This window comes from Ursus americanus, chromosome 16 (assembly GCF_024610735.1).
Source record: "Ursus americanus isolate L20-20 chromosome 16, mUrsAme1.1.p, whole genome shotgun sequence".
In the NCBI taxonomy this organism is placed as follows: Eukaryota; Metazoa; Chordata; class Mammalia; order Carnivora; family Ursidae; genus Ursus; species Ursus americanus.
This window is the reverse complement of record NC_142142.1, coordinates 43,193,339-43,199,286: the sequence shown is the minus strand read 5'-3', so window position 1 is coordinate 43,199,286 and position 5,948 is coordinate 43,193,339. Positions and strand designations below refer to the sequence as shown.

Below are 5,948 nucleotides of genomic sequence, written 5' to 3'. Positions count from 1 at the left end.
GCCTGGGGCATCTATTCTTGGTCCGGTTAACTGTGGCCAAGTCATAGAACACGTGCTTAAGGGTCTCAGAGGCTGAAAGAGGGGAAACAGTCCTCTGAGCAGCGGACATATCCCTCCCAGGCTATGTCTAATCCCCCCTGTGGTTCTGGGGTTCATCCGAGAGACAGGTAACATTCCTCCTCCAAATCCATCCATCTCAGCAGAGGCGGGGGGGGGGGTGGAGCGCAAAAGCTGGGGAGGCAGCCGCTTCACTGAGCCAGCTGTTACACCTTCATGGCATTCCGGGGGCATGCGGAAATTTCTCAAAAGGGTAAGGAGTTAATATCCTGTGAAAATAGCACAAGACTGGGAGTCAAGAGTCCTAGCTTTTTTTTTTTTTTTAAGATTTTATTTGTTTATTTGAGAGAGAGAGAGAGCATGAGCAGGGGAGGAGTAGAGGGAGAGGGAGAAGCAGACTTCCCACTGAGCAGGGAGCCCAACGTGGGGCTCGATCCTGGGACTCCGGGATCATGACCTGAGCAGAAGGCAGACGCCTAACAGACTGAGCCACCCAGGCTCTGTGTGGGAGTCAGTATCCTTGGCTTCTGACTTCAGCTTTGCTGCTAACCCACAGAAAGGCCTCAGGAAATCGCTTTGGGTCTCTGGGTCTTGGATTCTTCATAGCTGAAAATAATAATAATAATAATAATAAATAATAAGTAGTGTTGAATTAAATAATCTAAAAATCCTTTCCAACCCCTAAGAATTCCCTAAGCCTATCTCTTTGCTCCTCACCCCCAGATTTCCAGAAATGCATAGAATGGAGCTGTTCGACCCATGACTTTGGTGGGCGCTCTCTACCAGCTGCCTCTCTCCTGTGACAAGCCAACCATCCCGGGAGATTAGTTCCTGCCAGAGGCCTTCCAGCCTAGCCCTACAGCCATCCAAGAAAGTCAAGACAGGGCCTTCCTAGCGGACAGGGGTCAGGAATCCTGATTTCAAGAAGCAAATTTCTTTCTGATCTTTCTCGAGGCTGAGGACGGGGGCCCCTGCGTGCTCACTCTGGCCACACCAGAGAGGGCAGGCTGGGCATCGAGGACTCATCCAGCTGGGGAACTTCCAGCTGGGTCACCAGGGCCTGTGAGGACAGGGGAAGCTATAGGAGGGGGGTCAGCGACAGCCTTCAGAAGGGCAAGGACAATAAGTCACGTGGAGTTGGGGAGGAAGAGCAGAAAATGTGGGTTCCAGGGGGAAGAAGGCAGGGGAAATCGCTTGTGTCTCTTGGCAGGAAATGAATAACATTCAAAGAATATGCGAAATGCTGCACTAATCAGCACCTGTTCACTTTGGAGCCAGTGGCTCGGGCCCGTGGCATCTGAGGTTGAGCCCGGCTTTGAATCTCCCCAGGGGCGGAAATACAGTTCATTGGGATCTACTCGAGTGTTGAAAGAGGCACCAGTTCTAAGTGGGGTAGAGAGAAGGAAGGTGCCCTCAGCTTCCCTTGCTCCTTCCTGGCCCCAAACGGTCTGTTACACACCCCCAGCTCAACCCCAGGCAGATGGCTGCAAATTCTGGGGGGGCCTCCGAGCATTCCCTTGGCTAGTAGCCACATTCCAGAGCACCATGTGTTTCATCTCAAGCCCAGAAGGTTTGCTCTTCCAAGTGGAGCCAAAGAGAAAACCTGGCTCAGGCTGCAAATTTCTGAGGAGAGGTGGGGGCGGGGGAGGCCGCCAGGGAGGCTTGGAGCTGTCGTGTTGAGGAACATTCGATTTAATGCAAAGCCAGTTCCCAAATCTGTGATGCCCTCATTACTAACTCAAAACCCCTCCAGGCACCTCCCCGGGGAAACTGAGGAGAGGTGCTCCGGCCCCTCGCTCTCATCTGAAAGGCTCTCCTGCCACCTTCCTGCTCCTCCAATCCCCTGATGCCAGTTCCAAGCCTTTGGCTGATCTGCTACACACCCCCACCCCCAATCCATGGTTCGTAGCCCAGAGTGAGGAGGGAAAGAAAAGAGGGTGGCTCCTGGTCTCTCTCTGCCCCTTCCAAGGTGCCTGGACCTCATCTCCCCTTGCCCCCATCTCTGCCCTGAGAGGGGAGATCCTCTGGCCTTGGGCTTCTGGAAGACACCAAGGGCAGAGGAGGAGTCGGGAAGGACCAGAGTCGGGTGGAAAGTGTCAGGAGGAGGAGAGGGGGGAAGATACAAGAAGGAGCAACAGATAGGGGGAGGGTGGGGGTCACAGAGCAGGACAGGTACTGCAGAAGGGTCTAGGGCTGGAAGGAGAGGGAGGCGGGTCTCCTGGGGTGGGCGGGGAATGAGGAGGGCGATGGTGGGGGTCCTGGTTCTGGGGAGGAGGGGTTGGGGTTCTGCTCTGTGGTAAGCTAAGGGATTCCTGACAGCAAAGTAAACCGTGGTGGGCTGAGTTTACCCAGCTCCAAGAAGCACTGTTCGCAGTGTTTCATGTCCCCCTCCCCCTGAGCCAGCTGACAGGCACTGAACGGCAGCCAGCCCCTGCTGTCTTTGGGGAGGTGAGGGATGGGGAGGTGAGGAGAGGACTGCCAGCAAAGCCGATCCCTGACCCCGACCCAGGATGCAGAGACTTGGATGGGGACGGGCGAGTCCAGGAGGCAGAGGCCCAAAGGTCCCCATCGAGGAGAGACTCCAAGCAAGCCCTCTATGCCACCTCCTCTCACACAGGCCCCAGCCCGGCCCGGTGGCCACGGCCGTCCTGTTGACTTTCCTCATCCTACTCTATTAAGCGCCCGCCTGCCGGGCTGCGCTCTCAAACAGCCGAGCGTCTGTGGGCAGAGGCACAGGACACACAGACCACAAAATAAATCAGGGAGACACCAGAGCCCGGCACCGAAGCACAAAACAAACCCACCCCAGCGTGGTGCCCAGCATGATGGGCCGGTGGGCCTTGGGCTAAGTAAGGATGAAGGGGCTGAAACCTCAGGGAACATTAGCTTTACTTCCCTCCAATTCAGGGAGGCTCCTGGGAAGAGAATGGTTTCAGTAGGCTCTGAAGATGAAATGGAAGAGGAAAGTTTGGGCAGAAGGGCATTTCAGGGAGCACAGAAGACAGAGGCGGGGGTGAGAGTACCGGACGGGGTGTACCCCGCAGATGAGCATGCCTACCTGCAGGGAACAAACCCAAGACGGAGGAGGGGAGGAAGGACAGAATGGGCTTTGGGCACAGAGCCTGTCCTGGAACCGCAGCAGAGGGCTCAAGTCCGGGGCAGCTCTTGCCCCCTGCCCCACCCCACAAGCCGAGAACTAGAAGTCACTCTGGACCAACAGAATGGGGGGAGGTGGACGTGTGATAGCAAAGAGGAACGGGCCAAGGACACCAAGTAGCAGCTCAGGCTGAGGACCGAGACTTGGGCTCCCCAGGGAGCTGTGGGCATGGAGAGGCAGGGGGAGTGTGGCCATGTGATCAGGGTGGGTACAACCAGGATGAGAGAGGGGGAAAGGGGAAAAAAAGAAACAACAGGAGGTCCTTCACTGCTCAGGGGCAAGGGGACTAGAGAATTTGAGGGTGCAGGTCAGGCTATGCAAGTGTGTAAATGAGTAAACTGAGCCATTAACTTGGACACCTGGGTCTCCATTCCTTTACCTCTCCAGAAGTTTTAAAATATCTTCCTAAAAGCAGAGAAGAGTATGTTGGTAGCTTCACATGGGCTCCAAGAAGCGTGAGCTGCTCCTGAGAAGCCAATAGTTGGCAGGGAGAGGACGGGGAGGCAGGTGGGCGGCAGGAAGCCCGCAGCAGGCAGGGTCCTTAGCCCCACTCCCCACCGTTTCAACCAGAGCAGCTCAGTGTTACCTGCTGTTATTTGTTGATGCTTCTGTGTAAGAGCTCCTTGAAAGCTAGGCTGACCATTATACACCTGTAAAAGCATAGTTTGGAAACCGTTAAGGTTTACTCTCTCAGAGAAGCCCCCAGCAGCTTTAAGAACTATGATTCTATGAAGGGACAGGCAATGAACACATGTACCGACTTTGGGGCACAGTTCCCAAATTCAAGGGTTCTGGCCTGGTGTCAGATCACGTGTTCTCCTTTTTTGGTTTAGAAAAAAATAGGATCTGCATGAGTATTGGGAAGCCAATAGTAACACTCTCTGAATAATTAATAATAATAATAGACAACAGCAACATAGTCCCAGAATCTGCCTAAATGGAGTGCTCCCGGCAGCTACCCCCAAACTGGGAAGAGGTGATATCAGAGTTGAAATCTCTGTGTCAGTCCAGACTGGGCTGGTTGTCTGACTCCGCATTTCAACCCACCCCGATCTCCTTCCTGGGTTCCTGGGTCTATAGGACAAAGTGCTGGCCCAGATTTCCAGCAGGAGACTAGGGTTGGCCTTGACTTGGGAGCTAAGTCCTTCAAACGTGCCTGTAAGCTGCCTGGGCCCTGGAGAAGGAGGCCTGCAAATGTGGGGAATAGGGCCACTCACATACCCTGCAGCCTACCCAAGGGCTCTTAGGAAACACTTTAAAGGACTCTGAACTTGTTTAAAGGGGAAGTATAAAAGGGGGCAGAGAAGAGACAGGAGTCTAAATCCAAAGCTGGCTTAGGAAAGATCTGTCTGCTTCCATGGGAGGCATCCAGCCACGGGGTAGGAAGCTGGTTGCCTTGGAATGACCTGTGAAGGGGGCACAGTAAATGGAACAAGGCCAAAAAGATTAAAATGGGGGAAGGGAGTTTCAAGGGATGGTTTTCAACTTTTGGAAATAAGCAGGTCTGTCTTTCAAAAGAAATTGAACTCCGATCCCCAGGAAAGAAACTGGTCAAGGGAGCTGCTCTGCTTGAATGTGGAAACAGGCCTCTGTCGCGGTTCACCCCTTCCTTCCACGGACTGAAAGGAGCGCCGTGATGACCTGGGCTCGCCAGGCCGCTAAGCTGGTCAGCCGGGTTTAGAGATCACATGTGTTTATGACAGAGCTGATGCTCCCCCAGTTCCTGGCCCGTCCCCAACAATACGGGGCACTGCCTTGCTCCCCACTATGGGCAGTCTCTAGAATAGCGTCTGGCTCAAGCAAGGCCCTCAGCAAGGATTTGTGCAATGAGTGAATCTGTCCTTCACACTGAGTCGGAGTGCCACAGTTTACAAAGCACTTTCGTGGGGGTTTTCTGTGCTGAACGTCTACACCAGAGGCTTCTGTGAGCTGACTCAGCCCAGCCAGTCCTTGTGGGGTTGGGGGTGGGGGGCAAACTGAGCCTCAGCAGGTGTGATCTCTTACCTCTCCGTCCCGTCCCGTCGCTGAGGGGCTCCAGATCCTGGAAACTTGAGCCTGCCTCTGAGAAGCCTCATTCCTGCCCTTACTTGGTCACTGAGCTGTGATCCAGCCTAGAGACCCTCCAGTTCCTGCCTCCTCCCACTTTCCTCTGTGTGGACCTTCAGCACAAACACTCTGGAGAGATGGTGGAGTGAAGAGTCCCAGCGGGAGGCAGAGGGTGTCCTGGGGAGCTCAGGGAGAGAAGGCCTGTGTCATTCGTGGGGGCGAAGGGCCTCCACCCCACCCCAGCCCAGTCCCCACCCCACCCCACACACACACACATATTCTCCCAGGTTTTCTGGGAAAAGATGAGTGTATTCACTACCGTTCCTCCAGGACCCTCTCTCCCTCGCACCCCGCCTCCTGTTCCCTTGTCCCCAGCACAGGCCTGCCAAGTTCAGGACATGAGAACAGGCCAGGTTCCCCGTGGGGAGCCCGGGGGGGCGGAGCCAGGCCTGGCTGGGCCTCCAGGTCGGCCTGCCCTGGCCCCAGGGTTTAATAAACTCTGAGAGAGGTTTTCAAAGGCCACTTGATCTTCCCCATCAGGCAGCCCCTGTCTCCCTTTCAGAGCCAGGGGACTGGAAAGAAAAAAACGCTCAATGAACAAGGCGGCCAGAGAAAGCCGAGCCGCGGGGCACCTTCTATGAATTTCTGATGAGCACACTGACTCCTGGGTCCCAGCCCAGTGCAGTCA

At 55.0% G+C, this 5,948-nt stretch overlaps 1 long non-coding RNA gene across 1 annotated transcript; it reads right to left on the bottom strand.

The window, feature by feature from the left end:
• Nucleotides 1-443: 443 nt before the first annotated feature.
• LOC123792442 (uncharacterized) lies at nucleotides 444-5,460 on the bottom strand. The gene is made up of 3 exons (XR_006779692.2): nucleotides 5,219-5,460; nucleotides 3,801-3,864; nucleotides 444-663 (listed from the first exon to the last, which is right to left on the bottom strand). It is a non-coding gene; the product is annotated as an uncharacterized LOC123792442 (long non-coding RNA).
• Between the last annotated feature and the right edge of the window lie 488 nt (nucleotides 5,461-5,948).